Source organism: Oryctolagus cuniculus, chromosome 11, assembly GCF_051225735.1.
Source record: "Oryctolagus cuniculus isolate XC-2025 breed Fujian yellow rabbit chromosome 11, ASM5122573v1, whole genome shotgun sequence".
NCBI lineage: Eukaryota > Metazoa > Chordata > Mammalia > Lagomorpha > Leporidae > Oryctolagus > Oryctolagus cuniculus.
This window is the reverse complement of record NC_142877.1, coordinates 57,561,345-57,589,225: the sequence shown is the minus strand read 5'-3', so window position 1 is coordinate 57,589,225 and position 27,881 is coordinate 57,561,345. Positions and strand designations below refer to the sequence as shown.

At 49.7% G+C, this 27,881-nt stretch overlaps 1 long non-coding RNA gene across 31 annotated transcripts in view; it reads right to left on the bottom strand.

The window, feature by feature from the left end:
* Positions 1-27,881, bottom strand: part of LOC103348286 (uncharacterized) — a 160,124-nt gene that overhangs the window by 41,680 nt on the left and 90,563 nt on the right. For 13 of the 31 annotated variants that reach the window (XR_016216109.1, XR_016216120.1, XR_016216130.1 and 10 more), the window contains one exon: positions 10,875-12,236. The exons of 1 other annotated variant lie outside the window; for it this stretch is intronic. This is a non-coding gene — a long non-coding RNA (uncharacterized LOC103348286). Of the gene's footprint in view, positions 1-5,434; positions 5,710-10,874; positions 12,237-20,647; positions 20,854-22,994; positions 26,496-27,881 lie in introns of those variants that run through there. 17 more of the 31 variants (XR_016216117.1, XR_016216128.1, XR_011380080.2 and 14 more) reach the window with 4 other exon arrangements.

The window sequence follows — 27,881 nt, the reverse complement described above, 5'->3', positions numbered from 1 at the left end:
ATGCAGACATATCTATCATCCAAGTAGCCAGTAGCACATCCTCTATTGTTAGAGACTATCAGAACTGGGCTGAAAACTCCAACTTGTTTGAAATACTTTACCTTTACGTGGCATTTAGGGAGCATTTAAATTATTTATGGGAAGCCCTCTAACACCGAGCTGCCTATTTCACCTGTTTATAACTGTAATTTATGCCTGCTGGAGAAAAAAAAGAAAAGCTTGCTTAGGAAAAAGATCATACACTAGAGAAAGTGTCCAAGAAATGCACCTCACAGCAGGGAGGACCAAGCCAAGGTCAGGGCCGTGTGCCTGTCAAGCATAGAGCAGCCCCACCCCAAAATCCCACACACAGCAGGTGCATGCCTCAACCCTGAGGTCTCTGAGACAAAGGAAACACAACTTTCCTTGCACTGCTCTTGGTGCTAAAACTGAACACAAAGCGTTGTTGCGATTCTTACCTTCCTGCCTACATTGTTGCAATTCTTACCTTCATGCCTCCCTGTTGCCTCCTCTCTGCCTGTTTTTGTTACTGTTGTTTGTTTGCTGCTTATTAAAAATGCTACACTGTTTTCTGAATTGCTTAGTTCCGCATCCAGAAATGCATTTCCTCTTATGCGAGCATTGGCAGCTCCTGACTGTTCTGATTGCACTGTACCAGTAACCCCGTTCCCTTCTTGTTACCCCATATCCTCATCAGGTGGACTCTACATTGCTCCTGGAGGATGATCTCTCTTCCACTTCCAGCCAACACATCCTCCTCCTGCCAGCAGGGAGAAGAGGGGCAAAGAAGGTCACTCTCATTCTCCCCTCAGCAGGTGCACCAACCCCTTTCATTCATACAATCTCAACCCAGACTTATTCTTACAGCCATGCGAGCAGCAATGGCAGCTGAGAAATTATCTTGGGCCCAACAGCCAAGTTTCCATCTAACTCTGTGGGATTTTACTGGGGCAAAAAGGAAGCACAGCTGTTAGGCATTCATGGCAGTTCCCATTATGATCTGTCCCCTTGGCCACCCAGCTATCCCTGTACACCTCTCCTGTCCCTAAAGGACCTGTACACCCTCCTCAAAATAGACAATGGCAGAGACAGGCATTTTGGGCACGGTGGTTAGGACACTGATAGCAATGCCCACATATATCAAAGTGCCTGGGATCAAGTTCCAGCTCCACTTCCATTCCAACTTCCTGCTCATGCATATTCTAGGGGGCAGCAGGTTCAAGTACTTGGGTCTCTGTCTTGCGCACGGGAGATGTGGGCTGATTCCCAGGCTCCTGGGTTTGGCCTGGCCCAGCCTTTTCCTGGCTGTTGTGGGCATTTGGGGGAGTGAAACAGTGGATGGAAGATCTGTCTGTCTGTTTGTTGGCCTCAATCTCGCTCCTTTCCCTCCCCCCTCCCTCTGTCTCTCCACCATCCCCTTACTCCCTCTCCCGCTTCCTCTACCTACCTCAACCTCTTTCCTTTTCAAATAAATAGGTCATTATCAAAGAAAAAAGACACAGCAAAATCCCAGCTAGGAACATCTGCCTGAACAAAGTCCAGGATTTCTGGGTGAGGAATTCCTTCTCAGCCAGGCCGATGTCGCTCCTGTGACCTGGCAACCCATAAGCTACAAGACCTCACTGGCCCCAAGCACATCTGGGATGCAATGGAGGAGGGAGAGGCTGGTTAACTGCAGTTCAGTTTGCAACTTGGTGGAGGATCAGGAGAATGCTCAGCCATCACAGTGCAGACCAAGTAACAGTTCCTGTGGCCTGCTGCATAGAGCAAGTCCTTGGGCTGCTCACCTGGACTCCTCTGCTTCAGCTCATGGGGAGAGACTCCCTTGTCCACTGTCTGTTCAGTCTGTTGAAGTGGACATTGGAGAGGACCACGCAACCTCCCACTGTATGTGGTTTGGAGGCCTGGGCTTCAGGAGTGGGACAAGCCAAGCAAGGACTTTTACATCCAGGCTTGTGGTTTCCTTGTCAATGTTAACTCTTCCCAAATCATGGTAGAGATAGGATCGGTTTGCACCTGGTCATTCCAGATATCCCAAATGCAAATACCCCATGCCTCTAAAAGCATGCTGTGCATGTCTGCGCAGTTATCAAATCTGAAGACTCTGGTCTCTCCACCTTTGCCCTACGTCATCGAATTCATGGGAGCTGCCTAGAAGCCCTCAGAAAGACAGAGAAAAAAACAGTGTGAACATAGAAGCAGCATTCTTCACGGGATCCTTGCCATTGCACTGGGCTCCCACAGTCTAGCAGGAAGCAGCACCCCACCCCCACCCCCAGCACTTGCAGATTGCTGAGCTGCAGCCTGGATGTGTCTCCCTCCTAGAACCTGGATGAAAGGAACAAGTTTTCTGCATTTTCCCATCACTTCATTCATCCCATATCCTCAGCTGGCTGCCTGGTGGTTCGGGTTTCTACTGTAGCAATTTCTTTGTTTTCCAAATGTATTGTCAACGTCCCATCGATAGCTCAGCTGGTAGAGCGGAGGACTGTAGCTGATTCCCCAAATGTATTGTCAGTGCACAACAGACTTTCAGCCTGCAATCCCAGGACCTTGCAACCCTCTAGCCATCACCAAATCAATATTGTATTTTAATTTCCATCAGATCTTTGTATTTCCAGGCACCAAAATAGAAGTCAACTGAGATTGGATTCAGCATGAAATAAATAAATGTGCTCTTCTCTATCTGTCTCTGTTCCCATCCCTCTAGCTCCATCTCTCTCTCTCTCTCTCTTTCTCTCTTTCTCTCTTTCTCTCTTTCTCCTCCCACTGTCTGCCCATCCCATAGGAAGCCTAGCATTGTCACGGCCAATCCAACATCATAAGAGATCCCAGAGACCCCAGGGTTCAATTCCATTGTTCGGCTATTCTTACTATGCATTCTTCAGCTCCTGCTTCAAGATGGCTCTTCCAGCCCCAGCCCTTATGCCTATGTTAAAAGCAATCAGAAGGAAATAAAGGACAGGAAAAGGGATGCTCCCCACCTTAAGGAAATCCCGTAGATGTTGCACAGTGCCTCATTCACCTACATGGTGTCAGCCATATTTAGCCACATGGCCACACCTCTCTGTGAAGGAGCTTGAGAAATGTACATTTTCTTCTGCAGGGACAGGGGCTTAGCCAAAGCTGGAGTTTTTCTCCTGGTGTGAAGAGAGGAGTGGATGTAGGGAAGAGCTAGTGCAGACAAGGGGGAATACTTTTTGCCTGTTTTTTTTTTAATTATTTATTTGAAAGAGTTACAGAGAGAGGTAGAGCTAGAGAGAGAGAGAGGTCTTCCATCCACTGGTTCCTCCCCAAATGATCACAATGGCCAGAGCTGAGCTGATCTGAAGCCAGGAGCCAGGAGCCTCTTCCGGGTCCCCTACATGGGTGCATGGGCCCAAGGAGTTGGGCCATCCTCTACTGCCATCCCAGGCCATAGCAGAGAGCTGGATTGGAAGAGGAGCAGCCGGGACTAGAACCAACACCCATATGAGATGCCGGCACTGAAGGCTGAGGCTTTAACCCACTGCACCCCAGCACCAACACCTCGCCTGGTTTTGCTGCTTCCTTCCTCTTGTGTAGATGAAGTTCAACTTGCTTCCCACTCCCCAGGGGATGGGGGCAGGGAGAAGAGGGAGGTGTTGGTCAAGGGGTCCAAGCTTTCATTTAGGATCTGCTAAGCTCTAGGAAATCGAATATGCAGCATGGTGGCAGTCGTCAGTAACACTGTATTGTATATTTGGAATTTATTAAGAGTGTATGCTGCTTAAGTGTTCCCATCACACACACACAAATAGAAACCATGTGAGGTGATGGATGAGTTCATTGATTGTGGCAATCATTTTACAAAGTACACATATAGCAAGTCAGCAAGTGCTTTAAATATACAACTGTTCATCAACTATACATTAAAGCTTGTGGGGAGAGCATCCTTGTACACAAACCAGGTGCTCTCCTAATATGCTTCCAAATTTGACTTGCCCTCCTTATGCCTGATAAGTAGAGTTTTGTATTGCCACCCCCCAGGGGGATGGGTCTTAGGATTTTCATTTTTGCTACCTTTAGCTTTTAGAACAATAGTGATATTAGCTTCACAAAGTAGCTGTGGAGGCCGGCGCCACTGCTCACTAGGCTAATCCTCCGCCTAGCGGCGCCGGCACACCGGGTTCTAGTCCCGGTCGGGGCGCCGGATTCTGTCCCGGTTGCCCCTCTTCCAGGCCAGCTCTCTGCTGTGGCCAGGGAGTGCAGTGGAGGATGGCCCAAGTGCTTGGGCCCTGCACCCCATGGGAGACCAGGAGAAGCACCTGGCTCCTGCCATCGGATCAGCGCGGTGCGCCGGCCGCAGCACGCCGGCCGCGGCGGCCATTGGAGGGTGAACCAACGGCAAAGGAAGACCTTTCTCTGTCTCTCTCTCTCTCACTGTCCACTCTGCCTGTCAAAAAAAAAAAAAAAAAAGTAGCTGTGGAATTTTCCTCTCTTTTTAATGTTCTGATTTAGCTTAAATATCATAAGAATGATCTCTTCGACCAGCGTTGTGGCTCACTTGGCTAATCCTCTGCCTGCAGCACCAGCACCCCGGGTTCTAGTCCCAGTTGGGGCGCCAGATTCTGTCCTGGTTGCTCCTCTTCCAGTCCAGCTCTCTGCTGTGGCCCAGGAGTGCCATGGAGGATGGCCCAAGTCCTTGGGCCCTGCACCCCCATGAGAGACCAGGAGGAAACAACTGGCTCCTGGCTTTGGATCAGCACAGCGCACCAGCCATGGCAGCCATTTGGGGGGTGAACCAATGGAAAAAGGAAGACCTTTCTCTCTGTCTCTCTCTCTCTCACTGTCTAACTCTGCCTGTCAAAAAAAAAAAAAAAAAGAATGATCTCTTCCTTTCTCTTCCTTTTTGGATTGATGGAATATGACAGTAATCTGATGCTATCAATACAGGAGTTATGGGATGCTGGTGACAAATTTTAAGCACATTTTCCATAATTATTTCTATATTTCTACTAGGTGCTTAGTATTTATATTTTGGTAGAAAGAATTAATCACCTTGAGACTTTAAATGTTTTAGCAAAGGGTGAGCTGACCATTTTAAGTTCTGTCTCTATGGTTATGTCCCTATCTAATTTTTTTTTTAAGGGAAAGAGTTTGTTGGGTGAAACCCAACAGACTGGAGGGAAGGGATGAGGAGAGAAAAGAGGGAGAAGGAGAGTGTAAGAGGGAGAGAGAGGTCAGGAGACAGAAAGAAAGAGAGAAAGAGAGCCACGTGTTCAGGAACAGGTCCTTGTAAAACTTTGCCAGGGGGCGGGCAGGGAAGTAGGAGCAGCGAATCCCATTAGGATGGGGGTGGAGCTTGACATTGGTGGTTGGGCCATGTGGCTGCTTGGCTTCCAGCAATGGCGGCAAGGGCTAGAGCCTAGGATGGTGTCAGGGTGTTGATCGCGCCATAGAAAAGACTGTGCCATTTTCCTAATATTCCCTCCTTTTGTTTTTTATAAAGCAGGAGTTGTATGGGATTACATTAGACCCAAAAGTCCAGGAGGGGTAGAGGGACGATGATCTGTCTTTAGAGCTACTTCCTGCTGACATGGGGCCATGAGGTACTCTTTGCTGGCATGGGGCGATGTCTCAAATGGCTGTCTCCTGGGTGGGGAGCTGAGTATATCCTTGTAGCAGCATTTTGTTGACCGCCTGGTTTCTGAAGGTCTTGGTTCATTCCGTTATCACCTCCTGTAAACACTTAAGCAGACACGGTAGTATAAAAGACAGGGTGAGAATAGTAACCAATAATCCTAAGAGTGGCATTAACCAGGTAATGAGAGGATTTCGTAGAGGAGAGGAAATGAGGGGGGGTCTCTGGACCCTTGTGAAGACTGATGGATGTGGTTTAAAGCTGATCTCAGCCAAAATTGGGAGAAAGGACACTCATCTTTTGTGGGTAGAGAGGTTTGTAGAGAAATTCTAAACAATCATACAACATTGAGTGGGGCAGAGGACCATCAATACACACAGGCTGGGAGTAGAGCCATTGATGTTAGAGTAGAGGCTATGATTATAAAGGAATGAGGTCCAAGTGGGCTAGACAGGGTCTAGAACAAAGGACAGACTCATTACTAGAGGGCCTAAGAAAAGTGTTGTCTCAGCCATGAATGTTTTCCTATTGAGAGGCGAATAGAAACTGACAGAAGGGCTTGATAATAATCTGGTGGGCTTTAAGGCCTTGTCAGTTAGGAGGCAAAGTCTGTCTATTTCTTCACATGCGGTACACCCTAAGGGAGGTGTGAACCTCCTTGGGAAGGCACCCTGTTGACTCCTGTTACCTAGCTGGCCTGGGAGGAGAGCTGGCCAGGTAAAGTCAGGTGGCATCTCTAAGAGGAAATATACAGTTCTGCCTGCAGTGTTGCTGACCCTTGGCTGTCCCCTCAGCAGTAGTGGTCACTTTGGAAGCTGGGCCGAGTGAAGGGCTTTTCAGCTTGGAGTCAGCAAGGTCTGTGGCTCTGACCTGAGCATCCTTCGACTCCAGGGCAGGTCCATTTCCAGTGACCCAACTCTTGGCTGGCAGAGCTGCCAGGCCCTATCTAATTCTTATCTGACTAGCCTTTTAAACTTTTTTTTTTAAGATTTTATTTTATTTATTTGAAAGACAGAGTTACAGAGAGGCAGAGGCAGAAATAGAGAGAAAGGTCTTCCATCCTCTGGTTCACTCCCCAAATGGCTGCAAGAACTGGAGCTGTGCCCATCTGAAGCCAGGAGCCAGGAGCTTCTTCCGGGTCTCCCACATGGGTGCAGGGGCCCAAAGACTTGGGCCAACTTCTACTGCTTTCTCAGGCCACAGCAGAGAGCTGGATTGGAAGAGGAGCAGCTGGGACTCAAACCGGTGCCCATATGGGATGCCGGCACCACAGGCAGCAGTTTTACTTGCTACACCACAGCACCAGCCCCTAAAATTTTTTAAAATTCATTTATTGTTTCTCTTCTTTGCTTTAGTCTGCTCACCTATGCTTTTTCTCCTTGTATTCCAGATTCCTTAAGTTTATTTTGTTGCTCTTTCTATAAACTAGACCAGTTATTTTTATTCTTTTTTTATTTAATAATGCATCCAAAAGACTTCTCTGTCAGACTCACTTCAGCCATGAGTTGTGATAGAGAATGTTCTCACGGCTATTAATTTTATGTTGTCATTTTACTGCATAAGTGATATAAATACATTCTCATTATATGAGATTTCAAGTAATGCTTGGAAATTTATTCATACTCTGTTAAATGAAAATTGAAGATGATAATTATAGAGTATACTATATGAATTCTACATAAATATAGAATATGTAGGAATATAAGGCTACAAAAGAGATTGGATCAAGATGGCAAACTGAATGTAAGCATCTACTGTCCTTCCCATTCTAACCCCCAAGGAATAATGTAACAGACAAAAAAAGCCACAATATACCCACAGTAGTTGGGGGACCAAGAATATGCACAACCAGCATTTTTCAGGAATCATCAAAAAATAGAAAGCAGAGAAGATTAAAGGAAAAACAAGATGAGAGGAAAGCATGTCTAAAGCAGAGCTAAGAAAGATAGCAACAGGGGCCAGCATCGTGGTACAGTGGGTTTAGCCATCTCCTGTGATGCCAGCATCCTATAAGAGTCTGGTTCGAGTTCCGGCTGCTGCGCTTCTGATCCAGCTCCCTGCTAATGCACCTGGGAAGGCAGTAGAAGATGCCCAATGCTGGATTCTATCCCGGTTGCTCCTCTTCCAATCCAGCTCTCTGCTGTGGCCCGGGAAGGCAGTGGAGAATGGCCCAAGTGCTTGGGCCCTGCACCCACGTGGGAGACTAGGAGGGGGCACCTGGCTCCTGGCTTTGGATCGGCACAACTCATCGGCCACAACATGCCGGCTGTGGCGGCCACTTGCGGGGTGAACCAACAGAAGGGAGACCTTTCTCTCTGTCTCTCTTTCTCTCACTAACTCTAACTCTGCCTGTCAGAAAAAAAAAAAAAAAAAAAAAAAAGATGCCCAAGTCATTGCCACCCATCTCCCCTTCTCTCTGTCACTCTGCCTTTCAAGCACAAAAATAAATCTTAAAGAAAAAAAGAATCAACAGAGGAAGGAGAAGTTTGGGGACTTTAAGCCCAAAATCAGCGGATGTGAAGTGTGAGAAAGCTGACCTCCTGTCTCTCGCTCCAGGGCTCCGGTGGCATTGAGGGCTTATCCCCAGCCACTGGAGGGGGATGATGGCACAGACTCGGATTTCCAGATGTGTAGACACTCAACATGTCACCAAATGCTTGGGCAAAGCCAGCTTCTGGAAAGAAACTGCACAGTACCGGGGGAAAAAAACAGCAGCTGTGAACCCAGAAGAAACAGAGCAGTTACCCTCCGAGGTATTCAAGAGTGCACTGGGTCCGGGTGCCTCGATCCCCTCACAGCAGTGGAGGAGATAAAACTGAGTACAAAGACGTGCAAGATTCCACCAGCGGGTGAGATATCTTCATCAGCTTTGACTGGGGACTGAGGGCAGAGGGAAACACTACGTGGAGTGGACTCCACTAACATGTTTGAGGCGTCCCGCATCCCAGTACCCCATACTGAGGAGCAGCAAGGTCACCTCCAAAGATGAGGATGGGTATGGGGAACCGAGCGGATCCCCAGACAGCAGCAGGCTGTGCCGGAGCACCCGGCGGAGCCTCCAGCCCCAGCAGTTGTTTGCCTGGAGGCAGGAACATAGCTTATCTCCAGCAAGAGGGCACTGAGACAAGGCTGAGAGAGCCTCAGAGAATCTGCAGGTCCCAGCTTCCTGCTAATGTGTGCTCTGGGACACAGCAGTGATGGCTCAGCAGCCAAATCCCTGCCACTGAACGAGGGACATTTGCACTGAGGTCTCTGTTTCCAGCTCCAGACGCTGTGGGCTTTGAGGGAATGAGTCAGAGACAGACAGAACCAAGCGTCTTCCCACGGGAGCAGGTAAATAGATCATTGACGATCCTACAGTGAAACACTGGACAGCAGTTTCAACAAATTAGTTACGGTAACAAAATGTGCGGGTACTAATAAAGTAGCTACCGGTGAACATAGTGCGGACCTGAAAGGCAAACAGCAATTTCAGAAACAAAAGGGTGCTAGCATTTATATAAAAGTTTAGATTTGCAAAGCAATACATGATGCTACATGATTATTCAATAAAACACTAAAAGCATGAAAAGTAGACATAAATTAATGATAGTGGCTAGTTCTAGGTGGAAAGCGAGAACGTTAACTTGATACTCGGCTGCTTCTTTTTTAAAACAATTAATATACTTATTATCAAAATTTGTTCTATCTGGAAGTAGGCACATCACACTAGGGTTCCATATATTATTCTACCACGGTTTATTTGCTTGGATTATCTCACAAACTGGATTGGTTGTAATCGGTCTTAACTGCCTATCGCTGAAGTATGAAAAATGAAACGCGCGGTTAACACGCAAACATTTCGCTGTCCAATAGCGCCCTCTGCTGTTCCAAGTAGGTAAGGCCAACAATTTACCGTCCAAATAGAGGGAAAAGAAGTCCCCCGTGGCAGAGCTGAAAAATGCCTGCAGGGGCAAACTTCGTGGGCTACCCGAGCACCGCTGAGTTTTCGGTTCGGAAAGTCGCGAGGCAGGTCCAGGGCAGGCGGCCCTGCTGTGCCGTCCCTGGGCGAGCAAACAGGCCTGCTCACCAGCAACCAAGCAGCCACACCCCAGCGGCCTCAATATACTGGACAGATGAGCCACACAGCGGCTTCACCAGCTGAGCAGCCTCTGCTCCACGGTAGGTGTAACAAACCCAGCCCTGGGAGAGGACTTAACATACAGCTTCCGTTAGAGCCTGCGACCTCACACACGCACGCGGTGAGCAGAGACCCGCCCTGACCATGAAGAGGACCCTCCCAGCTACAAAGCCTGCAGTTGGAAAATCCAGATCCAATAATCCGCCCCAGCCCTGGGCCCTGCCAAGCACACCTGCCAAGCCTGCCCGCGCCGGCCTGTGGAGCCACAGATCCTCGGCTTTTGTCCGTTGGAACGAGCACCTGGACCCCTTGTGTCCCCTGGGCACCACCACCCCACCCACCCATCCCCCGCCCCGGCATCCATAACAGTTTGCCGTCTGAATTGGGCCTCCCAGGACGAAAATCAGGGCTTCCGCAGGATTGTTCCTTCTGGGGGCTCGGGGGGCGGGAGTAGAATCGGGCCCAGCCAGCAATCACACCACTCCCCTTTCTGCCTCACTTCCGACTGCATGGCCGTGACCCTGCCTCTGCCTTTCTCTCTACGCGAATCCTTGTGGTTGACCAGATGATCCTGGCTTACCTCCCCAAGTCAACATTAGTCAGAGAACAAGCTTAACTCCGCTTGCAATCCCAGGCTCCCTTGGCCAGGTAAAGCAGCGCCCTGGCAGGGTCAGAGGTGAGGGTGGGGCCATCTCTGAGTCGGGGGCGGGGGGGAGGGGACAGTTTTCTGGTCCAGGCACGGCCAGGACCGACCTGAAGCCTCTGCACACCCCAACTCATGCTCCTCCTCCTACCTCCCCCTTCAAGTAGGCAGAGAATGCAAAGACCAAGACTCAAATCACCACCCCCCCCCCCCGCGCGCGCAGTAGCTTCAGCTCTCAAGCTGCCTGGAGGCAGGGAGTCCCCTTGTGCCTGCTGTCCCCCGGGCACCACCCCTCCTGAGGTCCCCTCCTAACAGCTCCAGCCCATTATGTCCCTTGCTTCTCTCTAGGATTGAGCGACCCGAAGAAGGAGCCCCAGGACCGGAGCTTCAGGGCAGCAGGTGGAGCCTGGGGGCAGCCCTGGCTCCTGGCCCCGGGGTGGGGGTCAGGGGATGCAGGCCGGGAAGCCCCAGCAGAAACCTGCACAGGAGAGGGGGCTCCCGGGACCCACCTTGTCCTTTGCAGGGTTCTCGTGAAGCGGTTTGGTTTTGTACATGTTAATTCTCCCCGAGTTTCTTTCGCTCTGTTTAGTTTTATGTTCCAGCTTGGGCAGTTGAGCGGTTTTGTTCATCTCCTTTCGGCATTTCTCATTCTGCCACAGACATCACGGAAAATGAAGACCTCTGGGGGGACCTCCTCGATGGCAGCCATGTTCAGATCTGAACTGCCCGTGTCATCAGCGCTCGACTGGCTGGTCACCAAATGCTCCATTTGCCCTTGGGCCAGGAGACATCTGGGACCCGGCTGCTGTGTGTGTTTCCAATGGTTTTGAAACCTTTATGACTGCAGTTGGGTTGCTAGTGCGCTGTGTTGGAAAACGTGGCCCATGCATTTCCCCTTGGAGACTTGGTGAGATTTTCTTTAGTGTGGAGTGTGGATCAGTGCCCTAGATTTTAATGTCCCCTGGGAATTGAAAGTACTGTTCTTTCTTTGTCCCTTGGGTGCAAGGCCATCACGAAGCTTCATCATCGTAATAAACAAATCTTCTCAGTGGGTTGTTTTGTATCTGTAGAGAGAGGTATGATTTTTCAATGTTCTGCACTCTGATTATTGGTTTGATTCTGACATTGAAGTGGTTTTGATGTATAAGAGTCGGGGATTGTTCTGGCTTCCTGGTGAGTCATAGCCGTTTTGCTTTGTAAAACTGTCTTTGTTGTTCCACTTAGAGAGCTTGACCACGACTGACTTGGTGTGATACTTCCATGGTTACCTGTTCATTCTTGTGGGGTTTTTTGTTTGTTTGTTTTTTGTTTTTGTTTTTGTTTTTGTTTTGACAGGTAGAGTTATAGACAGTGAGAAAGAGACAGGGAGAAAAGTCTTCCTTCCGTTGGTTCACCCCTCAAATGGCTGCTAAGGCTGGTGCTGCGCCAATCTGAACCCAGGAGCCAGGTGCTTCCTCCAGGTCTCCCATGGGGTGCAGGGCCCAAGGACCTGAGCCATCCTCCACTGCCTTCCCGGGCCACAGCAGAGAGCTGGATTGGAAGAGGAGCAACCGGCGCTAGGACTAGAAACCAGCGCCCATATGGGATGCCGGCGCTGCAGGTGGAGGATTAACCTAGTGAGCCACGGCGCCGGCCCCGGTGTCTGTTTATCCATCAGCCTTGCTGAGTCCGGTTACTCTGGGTGTTGCTCTGATGAAACTGCGTACTTCTGCATCTTGCCTTTGGCCTGTGCCGCCGATTATATTTTGTGTGTTTCCCCCCCTTTCTGACCTTCCAGGATCAAATGAGTTGCAAGCTGCTGTTTCAATTTTTCTCCAGGGGTTTCAAGGTTTTCTATATCAGTAACTTGATTCTCCTGAGCGAAGGAGACGCTGCAAAAGAAGAGCAGTTAAACAATACATACAGGAGGGCCAAAGAAAAAGAAAAAGAGAGAAACGTCTGTGTGGATCAGTATTGCTCAAATACAGTTCTGTAAAGCTTTGTTTTATATCTTTGTCAAACCAACGGTTAAGAATATCATATGGCCGGCGCCGCAGCTCAATAGGCTAGTGCTCCACCTGCAGTGCCGGTACAGCGGGTTCTAGTCCCGGTTGGGGTGCCGGATTCTGTCCCGGTTGCCCCTCTTCCAGGCCAGCTCTCTGCTGTGGCCAGGGAGTGCAGTGGAGGATGGCCCAAGTGCTTGGGCCCTGCACCCCATGGGAGACCAGGAAAAGCACCTGGCTCCTGCCTTCGGATCAGCGCAGCACGCTGGCCGTGGGGGCCATTAGAGGGTGAAACAACGGAAAAGGAAGATCTTTCTCTCTGTTTCTCTCTCTCACTGTCCACTCTGCCTGTCCAAAAAAAAAAAAAAAAAAAAAAAAGAACTTAAAAAAAAAGAATGTCATACTATTATAAATGTCAAATTTACTAAATATGGGTGAAAAGGTCATTTTTCCATTCAATTAATGTTTATAGCCATTGTCTACATTCCCACTAAACCAGGGTCTTTTTGCTTCCTATTAGTTAAACTTCTTAGTTGGTGAAGAATTAAGCCTTGTTACTGTAATGTAATTTTAAAATACGTTATCTCAAAAATTAAAAAAGAGGCTGGCACTGCTGCTCACTAGGCTAATCCTCTGCCTGCGGCGCCGGCACACTGAGTTCTAGTCCCGGTCAGGGCGCCGTATTCTGTCCCGGTTACCCCTCTTCCAGTCCAGCTTTCTGCTATGGCCCGGGAAGGCAGTGGAGGATGGCCCAAGTGCTTGGGCCCTACACCTGCATGGGAGACCAGGAGAAGCACCAGGCTCCTGGCTTCGGATCGGCGCAGTGCACCGGCCATAGCGGCCAATTGGAGGGGTGAACCAACGGAAAAGGAAGACCTTTCTCTCTCTCTCTCTAACTCTGCCTGTAAAAAAAAAAAAAAAAGAGAGAGAGAGAGAGAGAAAGGAGAAGAGAGGGTGGGGAGGTGAGGGGGAGGGAGGGAAGGAGGGAAGAAGGGAATCACATCACATTCTTAGAACTGCATCTACAGATCACATGCAATCTGTTCAAAACTAATTAAAATCAAAATTTTAAAAAAGAAATATAATGCAAATGACATAGGTAATTTGATAGTTTAAAAAATATGCGATTATAATCACTTACATTTTTAATTCTTTGTCTTTTCCAATTGTGCCTCACAAATATTAGTGAATTTTTGCTTCTAAGTTATGATCAACTATGTACTTTTTTATTAAAAGAATAATTCTAAATAATTGTATGAAGTATAGTACCCATAATGATTGTTAAAATTAGCTGTTAAGTAATTATCGTTTCTTTGGTTACCAACGATTATTGTCATCTACATCAATTTATTTCTTGAATTTTTCATTTAGAAGTAATTTTTTCAGAAATTATATGTGAATGGCATATTTTCAAAGCCTTGTATCTTTGCTTAATTCTTATACGATATTTTCTAATCACAGAAATTAAGTTTCTGAATTCTTCTTTCTTGGACCCAGATAGTCTTCCCTCCTTATCCACTGGCATTCATTTAATCTTGTAGACAAGGCTTTTGCCACTCCGATTGGCTTTTCTTCATATGCAATTTTTTTCCAGAAAACTTGTAAATCATCTCTAGTTCTGAAATTCAGAATCCAGATAGTTCACCTACCTATTTCCTACTATCTCAGTTTTGATCAGAAATATTAAGTACTTCTTCACTTTCAAAAATTTCTTCAAGGGCTGACGTGTGGCTCAGTGGGTTCAGCCACCACTTGGGACCCCACGATCCCATATCAGAGTGTCTGGTTTGAGACTCAGAAGCACCTCAGACCCAGCTTCCTGCCAATGCACATGGAAGGGGCCACGTGATGGCCCAAGTGCTTGGGTTCCTGCCACCCATGTGCAAGACCCAGTCCTGGCTGTTGCAGCCACGTGGGGAATGAACGAGAGGATGGAAGATGGATTCATTCTCTCTCTCTCTCTCTCTCTCTCTCTCTCTCTCACTTTGCCTTTCAAATAAAGCAAATCTTTAAGAAAAAGAAGCTTTCTCCGTTCTCCTCCTCTTCCCTCGCCCTTCCTCCTCCTCCTCCCCCTTCCTGCTCCGTGTTATTCTTCCAGCCTGCTCTTAAGTGGGAGCATTGGCTCTGCTAGGACCAAGCCTGCACGTCGATTTTCTTTACCCTCCTAATGTGCATCTCCTTGTGCATTGGGTCTGTGTCGTGAGAACAGTCCTCAGTTCCCAAGTCAGTGATTCACTCTACAGTCATGACTGGCAATTGTCTGACTTTCTTTCGACAAACAACTTTTAATTTGGAAGAGCTTTTTGGTGCATGGTTAGCCCTTGGCTTATGAACCTCATATCCCTTCAATATGATGTTCAAAGCTGTGTGTGCACCTTGCTGCTAGCTCCTCATCCCCTCTATTCTCTTGGCCCTTCCCATTAATGATGCTCATTCCCCCCAGGTGTTTGCTTTAAGTTGATTATTGTGCACACCAGGCCTTAGCCACCTGGGCGCTTTTACTAGAGTTCCTGTCCCACATGTGGTGGGGACGCTGCAGAGACCACTCCTGCAGGGTGTGTGCATAGGAAGCCAGAAGGCAGCTGGCTTCTTTCTCTCTGTTTCTCTCTCTCACTGTCCACTCTGCCTGTCAAAAAAAAAAAAAAAAAAAAGGCTGTAGGAGGCCTTGTCTGGCTATAGCACAGTCTCTTTTCGCATGTCCTCCGATCCTGCCCTGCCTCTCTCTGACCTCCCACACCAGCTGAGCCTTTTCACCTTGGCCAGGAGAACACCTTCGAACCAGTGGAGAGGGGGACGGAGGATGGTTTCCGGGAGAATGAGCTGCTTAGACCCCTCTGACCTCGCCCCTGAGGCCAGCTCTTCATCCGGGTGCTTGCTGATTGCTGGCTCCCCCTGGGAGAGTTTCACTTCTACAGCAGGCCTCTGCGCAGAGCCCTGGAGTCCTTCTTATTTCTACTCCAGTTTCTCCACTGTCCCACCTCATACGCCTTCATTTTTTTGTTAAATAAATAGAAATGTTTGTTTACTCAATAAATCTTATTGAAAGGATCCAGTATGCCTGTTATGTTCCAGAGAGGCAGCAGTAAACCAGACAGAGAGAAGTCACCATCCCTTATTCCCCCACACTCTGCAATCCTTGACCCCAAGAGAACGAACGTGTATCATTTTGGGTATTTTCCAAACCTTTCTCTGAGATCATAGAGAAAACAGCTGTGCTGTGTTGTGTTGTATTGCATGCGAAAGCTCAGGGTCCTCTTCTGACTCTTCTTATTCCCCAAACGGTTTGGTATGAACATCCTTCCAGACACAATATGGAGATTGGATTCCCTCTTTGAACAGCTGTAGAATACTCAGTATTGGGATCATGCCATAATCTATGTACGAATCTCCCAACTGGTAGACACATAGATGTTTTTATTGATCTGGATTTAGTTTGATTTTCCATTTTTTTTAAAAGATTCATTTATTTGTTTGAAAGTCAGAGTTACAGAGAGAGAGAGAGAGAGAGAGAGAAGGGGGGGGGAGTCTTCCATTCACTGGTTCACTCCCCAATTGGCCACAAAGGTCAGAGCTGCATGAATCCAAAGCCAGGAGCCAGGAGCTTCTTCCAGGTCTCCCACGCAGGTGCAGGGGCCCAAGGACTTGGGCCATCTTCTACTGCTTTCCCAGGCCATAGCAGAGAGCTGGATTGGAAGCGGAGCAGCCAGGACTCGAACAGGTGCCCATATGGGATGCCGTCACTGCAGGCAGCAGCTTAACCAACTGGCCCCAAGTTATTTTCTCATTCTCCTAACTATTCCCCTAGCTTTGCTGTTGTCATTCTTGTTAGGTTAAAACATCCAGAACCTACCTTAAATGTAAGGTGAGGCAACTAGCGTCCTTGATTTGGAAAAGCCAGTTATCCTGGCCTCCTTTGTTAAGCGATGATTCGACCCACAGAATTCCCTGAGAGTTTGCTCCGGAATTCTGACTTCCTTCAGCCCCATTGAGTCTATTCACCTGTTCCAGTGTCCAAGCCACACTACACCTCCCACAAGGACAGGACTTCGTCCCTGGATTCTTTTCCTTTATCCTCGGCTCCTGAAAGATTCCTCGGTGCCTAGAAAAGCACCTTCCCTACTGTAGGTGCTCAAAAAGCATTTGTTGAACAAGTGAATGAACTTACGTTATCTGCAACAGTTTAGAACATTACTGAGTTTTAATATCTGCTACAGTTTTCTCTCCCCACTGTTCTTTTTCCATAACAAGCTAGCAGTTCTCACACATGTCCCTGATACAAGAGAAACCATGTATTTTCCCATTTCTACCTGCTTTTTTTATTACTATTTCTGGGTTAAGGAAAAGCTATCAGTTTTTCTCGTATGGTCTTAGAGCCAAACATATCCCCAAGTTCTTTTATTGTTCTTTGTAGGTTTTCATTGGCAGACTGGGTTTTTCTAGAAATGCATCATTGAATCATCTGATCATTTGCAAATAAAATTAAACATCTACTTTCTTACCATACTAATTCTGATTATATCCTTTTCCTGGCTTAATACATTAGGGAAATCTTTAAAACTGTATTGAATAATAGTGGAGATGAGATGTGCCCATGTTTTCCTGATTTCAACAGCAGTAGCATCAGTATTCTGTCATTGTACAATGTTTGTTAACTGACCTTTAATAAATAGCCTCTAGGGGCTGGCTCTGTGGCCTAGTGGGTAAAGCCACTTCCTGCAGTGCTGGCATCCTATATGGGAAACTGGTTTGAGTCCTGACTGCTCCACTTCCCTTCCAGCTCTCTGCTGTGGCCTGGGAAAGCAGTGGAAAATGGCCCAGGTCCTTAGGTCCCTGCACCCATGTGGGAGACCCAGGAGAAGCTCCAGGCTCCTGGCTTCAGATCAGCTCAGCTCCAGCTGTTGTGGTCATCTGGGGAGTGAGCCAGTGGATGGAAGACCACCCCCCCACCCCGACCTCTGCTTCTCTGTAACTCTGCCTTTCAAATAAATAAATAAATCTTTACACGATAAACAAACAAATAAAATCTGTAACTTTATATGGCTTCCCACTTTTTTTATTTGACTTGGAGTTTAGCTAGGAATGTCTCATGAGTACAATAGTAGCCCCTGGAGAATCTATTAAAAGATTTTCTCCTTTCATTTGGTGGTGCAATAAAACATATTAAAATATTTCTTAATAAGACTTTCTATCAAGATCATGCTTGCAGGTATTGATACACTCTGGGTATTCACAGCACACCCTCTCTTCCTCTAATGCCTATTCATTTGCTAATATGTTTGGCTTAGCATTTTCGCCTCTGAATTAATAAGCAATACCCTTTTTTAGTTTTGTTTTTATATTTCCTTTATTAGATTTTGATATTAGCTTATCCGAGCCTCATCAAATGAATTGGAGAGCTTGTCATCTTTATTAATTGTCTGGAATAATTCAAATAACATCAAATTATACGCTCGTTACAGCAGCCACACACAGCATGCGCTTTAAACCAGTGCTAATGTGCACAAAACAACTGACTGAGTTTCCGACTGGTGCTGTGCCAAATTGCTATAAACTTAGCAACATAGGTAATGCAGTTCTGGGAGCCAGCACTGTAGCGCAGCTGGTAAAGCCACTGCCTGCAATGCCAGCATCTCATACCAGCGCCAGTTCAAGTCCCAGCTGCTCCACTTCTAATCCAGCTCCCTGCTAATGCACCTGGGAAAGCAAAAGATGGCCCAAGTACTTAGGCCCTTGACACCCACATGGGAGACCCAGATGGAGTTCCAGGCTCCTGGCTTCAGCCTGGTCCAGCCCCAGACATTGGGCCATTTGCGGGGAGTGGATCAGCAGGTAGAAGATTCTCTCTCCTTTCTCTCCCTCCCTCTCTCTGTATATAACTCTGCCTTTCAAGTAAATAAATAAATCTTTAAAAATAATAATAGTGCAGTCCCGGAGGTGTTCGTAGGGCCGTCTCCCCCCAGAGTCTCGAGGCAGCAGCTGATGGCTCGGGTACTTAGATACCTGCTACCCCTGTAGGAGACCTGAACTGAATTCCTAGCTCTTTAGCTTCAGCCTGGTCCAGCCCTGGCTATTGCTGTCTCTCTCCCTCTCTCTCTCCCTCTCTGCCACCCACATATAACTTTGCAGCAAATTCTAGCAGATTTACCTTCAAAACCGGGAATCCAACCACCTACAAATGCTTCTTCCAACACAGTCTCCCTCCTGCATTCCCACCACCGCCTCTGGACTGTGTGGCAGAGGGTGCTAATAACCCTCCAATATCCAAATTCCCCTTCTTCCTTAGTGACCCAAACCTGGGCGAAGTGTGGAACAAGGAAGCTGTAATTCCTGACCTCCCTCGCAGCCGCTGTGTCCATGTGGAGCAGGTGTGGCCAGCGTGATGGGGGCAGAAATAACACCTCAAACTACTGGAAGCTGTGATCAAGGGGAAAGGACCAGTTCTTCCCTGTTCCTTCTGGGGCTTAGGGATGGGCCCAGTGACCGCATTTGCAGCACTCGCCATAGAACACAAAATATCCACGAGAATGAAGCCAGGTGTTCCGAGGTAAAGCAAACAGAAGAAGCAGCCTATGTTCTTGAAGACCTGGGGGAATTGCCTTACCAGCTACCTCTGTTTTTTTTTTTTTTTTTTAATATTAAAAAAAAAGGATTTTAGGTTTCTGTTTCTATGGCAAGCCTGGCTGGAAAACTGATCTCTGTAGTTCTATAATTGATTTTCCACACAGCAGCCCAAAGACTTTTTCTTTTTTCTTTTTTCCACAGGCAGAGTTAGAGAGAGAGGTCTTCCTTTTCTGTTGGTTCACCCCCAAAATGGCCACTACAGCTGGTGCACTGCACCAATCCGAAGCCAGGAGCCAGGTGCTTCTCCTGGACTCCCATGCGGGTGCAGGGCTCAAGCACTTGGGCCATTCTCCACTGCACTCCTGGGCCACAGCAGAGAGCTGAACTGGAAGAGGAGCAACCAGGACAGAATCTGGTGCCCCAACCGGGATTAGAACCTGGGGTGCCGGCGCTGCAGGCGGAAGATTAGCCAAATGAGCCGCGGCACCGACCCCAAAGACCTTTTTTAAAATCACTCATTTACAAGGTAGAGAGACAGAGACAGGGAGAGTGTAGGACTGTGCACCCGGCTGCTGTTTCATTCCTCAAATGCTTGCTACAGCAAGGCCTGGGCCAGGACAGAAGGCAGGAGCTAGGAACCAGATCCAGGGCTCCCATGTGGACACCAAGGACCTCATCATCTGAGCCGGCATGATGTGCCCCCAGGGTCTGCATTAGCAGGAAGCTGGGCTCAGAAGCTGGAGCCCGGAACTCCAGTGTGGGATTCGGAACCTTCAATCAGCAAGCTAAATGCCTGCCCCAGAATGATCCTTCTCAAATGGAAGTCCGATCACAGCACTTCCCCACACAGCATCTTCCTGTGGCTTCCCTCGCCACTCAGAGGAAAAGCCACAGTTCTCAGTGCGGTCTCCCCACGGCTTCTCTGAGCACGCCTCCTGGCAGGCCCGCGTGCTTCACTTCCAGCTGTTTGTGCTTGTGCCATGATGCCTGGCCCTCTGGCCTGTACACTGCGCGCTGCTCTCCCAGAGCACCACCTCTTCTCCTGCAGGGCAAGAGGTCTTAACTTCCCACACCCTCCCCCCTTAGCATGGGATTCTTGATTACCTATTTCCATCAGAGGCACTGTCACCTCCTGGCTGATATATTTATTCCTGTGCCCGCCCTCCCAACAAGGATATGAGCTCCGTATGAGCTCAGGGACATTGTTCTGATCACTCCTCTTTTTTTTGACAGGCAGAGTGGACAGTGAGAGAGAGAGAGAGGAAGGTCTTCCTTTGCCGTTGGTTCACCCTCCAATGGCTGCCATGGCTGGCGCGCCGCGCTGATCTGATGGCAGGAGCCAGGTACTTCTCCTGGTCTCCCATGGGGTGCAGGTCCCAAGCACTTGGGCCATCCTCCACTGCACTCCCTGGCCACAGCAGAGAGCTAGCCTGGAAGAGGGGCAACCGGGACAGAATCCGGCGCCCCGACCGGGACTAGAACCTGGTGTGCCGGCGCCGCAAGGGGGAGGATTAGCCTAGTGAGCCGCAGCGCCGGCTAGCTGATCCATTCTTGAAAGCAGAGGGCATCTCAGGTGGGCCACGGTTACCCGGATGAGATAGGAAATCACCCATAGAACAATGAGAAGGAAAGGAGAAGGAGGAGAAAGTACCAAGGAGGACAGCTGTGTGTCCTCCAGTTGGTCCCTGGCACCGTGGCTGTGGCCCACAGGGAGAGAGAGGCAGGAGGGAGGAGCTAACCACGCTCAGGTCGCCAAGCGGACGGTCCTTCCACAGTGTCTGTCGTACCCAAACCTGGGAGACGCCTGCTGAACATGCCCAGTGCACAGGTGTAGCTGCAGGCGGTGTAGTTGAGGGCAGGTGTGCAGAGCAGCACCCCCTCACAGGCACAGGTTTCAATGCTCATTTTACCTACCCTAAAAAAAAAAAAAAAAAAAGGAAGCCACCTGGGACTCACTGTAGACCCCCACCCACCCACCCACTGCCCCAGCCAAGGAGAAGGGGCCCACGGCCTCCTTCAGTGGGTCCACACTTCCTGCTCACCTAGGTGGGAAGGTGCCTGCCACACGCCTCAAGCCATTCCCTTCTGGAGACAAACAGGAGAGTCACATCTTCTGCACCCCAGCCAGGTGAAGCCCACTGCCTCTGTCTACAGTTTACGCAGTTCTGTCCTGAGTCCCAGAGACCTCGGAAATCCAGTCCAAGCTGCAGCTACCAGCACAAGCCACACCCTCCTCCCTCTGAACCCAAGGATGAAGAGGCGACATCTGGCTCTCTTTCTTTTTTTATATATAGGCAGAGTTAGACAGTGAGAGAGAGAGACAGAGGGAAAGGTCTTCCTCCCATTGGTTCACCCCCTAAATGGCCGCTACGACGATCCGAAGCCAGGAGCCAGGTGCTTCCTCCTGGTCTCCCATGCGGGTGCAGGGCCCAAGGACCTGGGCCATCCTCCACTGCCTTCCTGGGCCACAGCAGAGAGCTGGACTGGAAGAGGTGCAACTGGGACAGAACCGGCGCCCCAACCGGGACTAGAACGCCGGGGTGCCGGCGCTGCAGGTGGAGGATTAGCCCATCTGGCTCTCTTTCAACGTGCTGTCTCCCCACACCTCCCCCTCTCCTCATTGGTCTCCTTCTTCCTACCGTTCTGTGCCAGTATCTCCACCTCTCCTGGTCTCTGCCCAGCTCCACGCCAAGCCCTGCTCACCCCTCTCTCCTGATCCACTCCAACCCTCCCTGAGAGGAGCCTGTGGTCAGTTCCAAAACCTGACATTCTGCTCCGAAGCCCTGTCCTCACGAACAAAAGGACCACCCTCTCGAGCCCACCCAGGGCTCAGACCCCCCCTGCCCAGGGACCCCCTTCCCTCCCCTTTCTCCTTCTGTCCTCAGCTGTCCTGAAATCCGCGGATCCACCTTCAGCTGCCGGGGGGCACTTGCTCATTGGCAAGGGTTCTCCTAGGGCTCAGTGCCAGTACCAGCTTGGTATTTACTTTGGCTCCGCTGCTGCCCGACAGTGCACTCCCGCAAGGGTGAAGTTCAAGTTTCAGGTTGGTGGAGCCGAGGGATGCAGAGAACGGGACTAATCCTGCCTTGGGCGGAGGAGGGGGGAGTCAGGCTGACCCAGTGGCTGCAGGGAGCAGGATATCAAAGAGACCGGCAGATGTGCGGGCAGAGGAAATCATGGAGAGGCGACCCTAAGGGAAGAAGTTGCCTGGGATCCCCAGGTCCTCCGGGAAGTGAACTGGACTCCCCCCCTGGGGGGGGGGGTGTTCATGTCTTAAAAGGAGGCGTGAAAGAAGATTGGAGGACAAGGGGCCACCCTCGAGAGACGGATCGGTAAGCAGGCTCCTGTGGTGTACATCCGCACAGCGAAGTCCTGAGCTTGCAGCAAAACGGAAAGGCGGAGCAAAGAACACCATTCACCCCGGCTTACGCAGTGCACCCCACTCCACACAGGGACCTGCCCGGCCGACGTCCCCCACGCCCCTTCCCCTCCCAGGGCCCAGCCGGCCCTGTCTTTGTTACCATCTCAGAAGGGGAAGAAGGGGCAGGGATGGAGTTCCACCCAAGGGGGAACCAGAGGGAGCCATTTGGAACATTCCGGGGCACAGCGGCCTCCTGAGGCTCCTGGAATCCCGGCTGGGAGCAGGTGCCGCTGTGTCCTTCACGCCCCACTGGGCAGCCCCTCCCCCAACCCAGCTTACACATGAACTAGCAGGGACGTCAAAATCCTACTTGTCCAGGTCACCCTGGTGAGGGAACTGACAACCTGTGTATCCACACTTGATCTCTGCTTACTCCGGGGATTAAACTGATGGGTCAGGAGCACCACGGGTTAGCCAGGCCCTGAGCTACCCCGGGGCCCCGTCTGTGCTTGGTAACCACCTCTGCCGCCAAAAGCAGCTCCTGTCTCCTGCTGAGCAGTCCCTCCTCCAACACTTCCCACAATCGAGGAGCGCCCCCTCCCTCCACCCGCATCTGGGTCCCTCTTCTCCTCCAGGGGTCCCCGAAGTCGACCCCACTGTGCTCCTGCGTCCTGCTGTTGTCTCCCTCCTCCTACAGCTGAGATCCCCAGAAAGCAGCTTATGTCTTTTTCAAATAAAATATTTCTTTATTTGAAAGTCAGAGTTACACAGAGAAAGAAGGAGAGGCCGGGGGGGGGGGGGGTCTTCCATCTGCTGGTTCATTGTTCAATTGGCCACAATGGCCAGAGCTGCGCCAATCCAAAGCCAAGAGCCAGGAGCTTCTTCCAGGTCACCCACACAGGTGCAGGGGCCCAAGGACTTGGGCCATCTTGTACTGCTTTCCCAGGCCATAGCAGAGAGCTGGATTGGAAGCGGAGCAGCCAGGACTCGAACCAGTGCCCATATGGGATGCCGGCACTGCAGGTGGCAGCTTCACCAGCTACACCACAGCACCAGCCCCTAAAACTTTTTATAAGGACTTTTAGAACCTCTTGATAAGCCAAGCACATCAGACAGCCTTCTATCGGTGTAGAAAAAGCCCATTTTCAACCTAAGTCTCCTTATATTCCTCACTGTTGGATCTGTATAGCATTCGCCTATTTCTAAACATCAACTCATCCTCCCTAGTGTAAGGCAGCCAGAAAACACACCAAACACTGGAGGTAAGGGAACAGCTTATTGTCGGGTGGGGGAAGCCCGATGGGCTGGGGGTAGAGGGCAAGAGAGTAAGAGAGAGAGGAATCAGGAGAGAGAGAGCATGCGTGCTGGAAACAGGTCCTGTTAAACCTGTGTCGGGGGCTGGGAAGTAGGAGCAGTGAATCCCATTAGGGTGTGTGGGGAGGGGTGGAGCTGACATGGGTGGTTGGGCCATGGGGCTTAGGACCGAAGCTTACTGTGCAAGGTGACCATGGGGGCCAGAACCTGAGATGGCATCTGGGGCATAGATGGCACCACAGATAAGACGGCACCTAGATACATAATGTACCACTGGATTTTGACCATGCAAAGCCTGGGGCATTCACTCTAAAGTGTTTTTCTGGCCAATGCATACAAAACCCAGTCTCTTTGCCTTCTGGGTCACACCTGGTGCCCTTGACCAAGGTGATCGGTCAGCTTCCATCCACTCAAAGAAACAACTGCACCTGTGCCAACAGGTGTTGACAGAAAGCCCAGGGAAGCCAAAGCGACAGGGTGACTGGCTCGTACAGTGACAGCCCGCGTCCAGATCTTGCATCCCCAAGGTTCTCCCCAGCAGACAAGGAGCTCCTGGAAGGATCTGGGTCATTCCCTCCAGCAGATTCCACACTCTTCCTGCGCTGTCTGTAGCAGGGCTCAGCATACAGGTGTGAGGACCAGAGCAAGGGCACAAAGGACTGAGGACAGACAGACAGACACTTAGACAGGATCTCCACCCAGTCTCAACAGAGTATGTTTTTTAACCATCTCGGAAGAAAAAGAATAGCCCTTACCGCCCCCGTCCTGTGCCTTCCTCTCCAACCCCACTGGGCCCTGACGCTAGAGTTGGGTCCCTTTTTTCAAATGCATGAAAAAGTCTTTCTTGCACGCAAACAGCTTCATCCCTGTGAGTGCCTTCCTCTCCTGTCCCTGGGCCCCTCTGGGGGAAAGGCAAAGAAGGTTGAAGATAGGGAGGTCTTTTCTTGTTGCAAAATCTGAGTTAGGAACCTCAAGGGCTCATTTCCTTCTGGGAATAGCCAGGTGTCCACAGCAGGACCTGCCCCATGTGTTCTGCAGGACCTCTTGGGGCTTCCTCTGGGGGCAGGAATGGAGTGCTCAGCTCAGGAATGGAGTGTCCAGCTCAGGAATGGAGTGCCCAGCTCTGCCTGCACGTTCCCCACAGCAACACACGCGCCCACCCCACCTGGCCCTCACATTCCCCTGCCCTCTCACTCACTGAGTCCCTCAGGCATCAACACCACTTCCTCTCCCTGCCACTCATGTAGGACACCCAGATTGAGCTCCTGACTCCCAGCCCCTACCATTGTGGGCATTTGGGGAATGAACTATACAATGGAGACTCTCTCTCTCTCTCTTCTCTCTCTCTCTCTCTTTCTCTCTCTGTAACTCTGCCTCTCAAATAAATAAATAAATTTTAAGAGTATTTACTTAAGAGAGAGAGAGAAATCCCATTCACTGTTTCACTTCCACAATGTCTAAAATGTCCAGGTGAGATGTCAAAGCCAGGAGCTGCAAATTGAATCCAAGTCTCCCACTTACTTGAGCTGTGGCCGTTCAGGGACTGCATTAGCAGGAAGCTGGAGTCAGCGGCTGGAGCTGGGACTCAGACCCGCACGCTCCAGTGTGGGATGCAGGTGTCTTAACCAGCAGCTTAACCATAGCCAGCCCCAGGCAAGGCATCTTAACCCACACTTCTCACAGCGTCCGTCCTAGGGAGCCTCATACAGGCCACACTGCACAGGGCCTCGGAATCCCACAGCAGAAACCCCCGACCTAGACTCGACAGGTCCAGGGAAAGTTCGGAGAACTCCAGGAAAAGCTGAAGTCAGCAAGGCGTGAACAGAGCCTCTGGCGATGACTCGCCTTAGACAAACTGCTGGGATGAGGCGCTAGTTCTCATGGTGGAGGGAACATGGAAAAAGCCGTAAGTTAACGAAAAACTTGATCCACTGGGAAGCCTTCAAACAATCTTGTACCCAATGTATGAAATCCTGATGAAGATGGAGCAGAGAAAAAACCAGAACAGTAGGCAGAGCTAAATCACGAACGGTCAAGTATGCCAGGCAAAGCATCAGAGTCACCACTAGGGGGCGCCGGGGGCAAAGGGCCACCCCGACATGTGTGAGATGATGCTCACTGTGATTGTCATTTTGGTTTCCCGGATGGTCAGTAATCTTGCTCTCACGTGGGCAGCAGGGGCCCAAGTGCTTACACCATAACCCACTGCCGTCCCAAGGCGCATCCACAGGGATCTGGATCAGAGGAGGTGCGTCTGGAGCTTGAGCCAGCCCTCTATGGGATGTGGGCATTGCAAACTACACCTTAACCCACTGTGCCACACGCATTTTCTTATATTTTCTGGATACTGACTCCTTGCCAGATATACAGTTCGAAAATATTTTTCCCAATTCCATGAGTTTTTTTTTCTCTGTTGATTGTTTCTTTTGCTGCGCAGAATCTTTTTAGTTTGAAGTAGCTGACTTGTTTATTTTTCACTCTTGATGCCGATGTTTTTGGTGTCATAGCCAAGAAATCACTGCCAGGACCAATGGCAAGGAGTTCTCCCCTATTTTTCTTCTAGGTGTTTCACAGTTCCAGGTGTTATATTTAAATTCATTTTGGTTGATTTTTGTGCATGTCAGGGTCCGGCTTCATTCTTATGCAAGTTGTTTTCCATTTTGTTGAAGGCTAGTTGTTGAAAAGACTATTATTTTTTTAAAAGATTTATTTTATTTACTTGAAAGACAGAGCCACAGAGAGAAGTAGAGACAGAGAGAGGACTTCCACCCGCTGGTTCACTCCCCAGATGCCCGCAACGGCCAGAGCTGAGCCAATCCAAAGGCAGGAGCTTCTCCTGGGTCCCCCACGTCGGTGCAGGGGCCCAAGCACTTGGGCCATCTTCTACTGCTTTCCCAGGCCACAGCAGAGAGCTGGATAGGAAGAGAAGCAGCCAGGATTAGAACCGGTGCCCATATGGGATGCTGGTGCTTCAGGCCAGGGCTTTAACCCACTGCGCCACAGCGTCGGCCCTGAAAAGACTATTCTTTATAGTACTTTATTCTTTTATATAATATTATATGTAGAATAGTTTGCTTTTTTGCATCAGAATAAACTTATCTTTAAAATACATTTTTTTCTCTTTTTAAAACATTTTTATCTATTGATTTGTATTTATTTGAAAGGCAGAGAGACAGAAACAGAGAGAGCTTCCATCTGCTGGTTTCACTCCTCAAATGCCTGCAACATCAGAGACTGGGCCAGGCTGGAGCCAGGAGCCCAGAATTCAATCCCGTTCTTCCAGGTGAGTGTCAGGGACCCAAACACTTGAGCCACCACCTTCTGCAGCCTGGGGTTGCATCAACAGGAAGTGGAAATCAAAAGCAGCATCGGGACTTGAACCCCAACACTCCTGTATGGGGTATGGACATCTTAGCTCTGCACCCCCTACCCCAGAATTGCTGTCTTCAGTTCCCTTTCAATGTGAGCATACAGAAAGGCAACGGAATTGGGTGTGCTGACTTTATTCTGCAACTTCACTCAACTCGCTTGTTAGTCCTAACACCTTCTTCCAACATTTTCAAGGTTTTTCACCCTCCTTCTGAGTGGGGATGCACGCTCCTTGGAGCAACGTAGCAGGACTGATGGGCAACGAGGAGTGCCCAGGGCGGGTCTGTAGCCATCAGGTGATTTTACACAGCCTGGCTCGGTGAGGAGGTGCAGACAGCAGGCCAGCAGAGCTGGGATTATTGGCCAGTCACTGCATGTGTGTTGAAGGCCTCTGTGCCAGGCTTCTTTCCATTTAAAGCAACAGAACCAATTCTACACAAAGGACACTATTGCTTTAAACATCCTGGATAAACAACACTGGATCGTTGCCTGGACCCAGTGCTCATGAGAAGCCTTTTGCATCCTTCCCAGGTTATTGTGGATTCATTCACTAGGGGATTCATCCTTGCTGGAGTCATCATAAGACTTTAAAATAAAGCGGGGGGGCAGCTCTGTGGTGCAGCAGGTTAAAGCCCTGGCCTGAAGCGCCAGCATCCCTTATGGGTACCGGTTCGAGACCCGGCTGCTCTACTTCCCATCCAGCTCTCTGCTATGGCCTGGGAAAGCAGAAGAAGATGGCCCAAGTCCTTGGGCCCCTGAACCCTCATGGGAGACCCGGAAGAAGCTCCTGGCTCCTGGCATCGGATCTGCGCAGCTCCGGCCATTGCAACCATCTCGGGAGTGAACCAGTGGATGGAAGATCTTTCTGTTACTCCCTCTCACTGTCTGTAACTCAGCCTCTCAAATAAATAAAAATCCTTTTAAAAAAG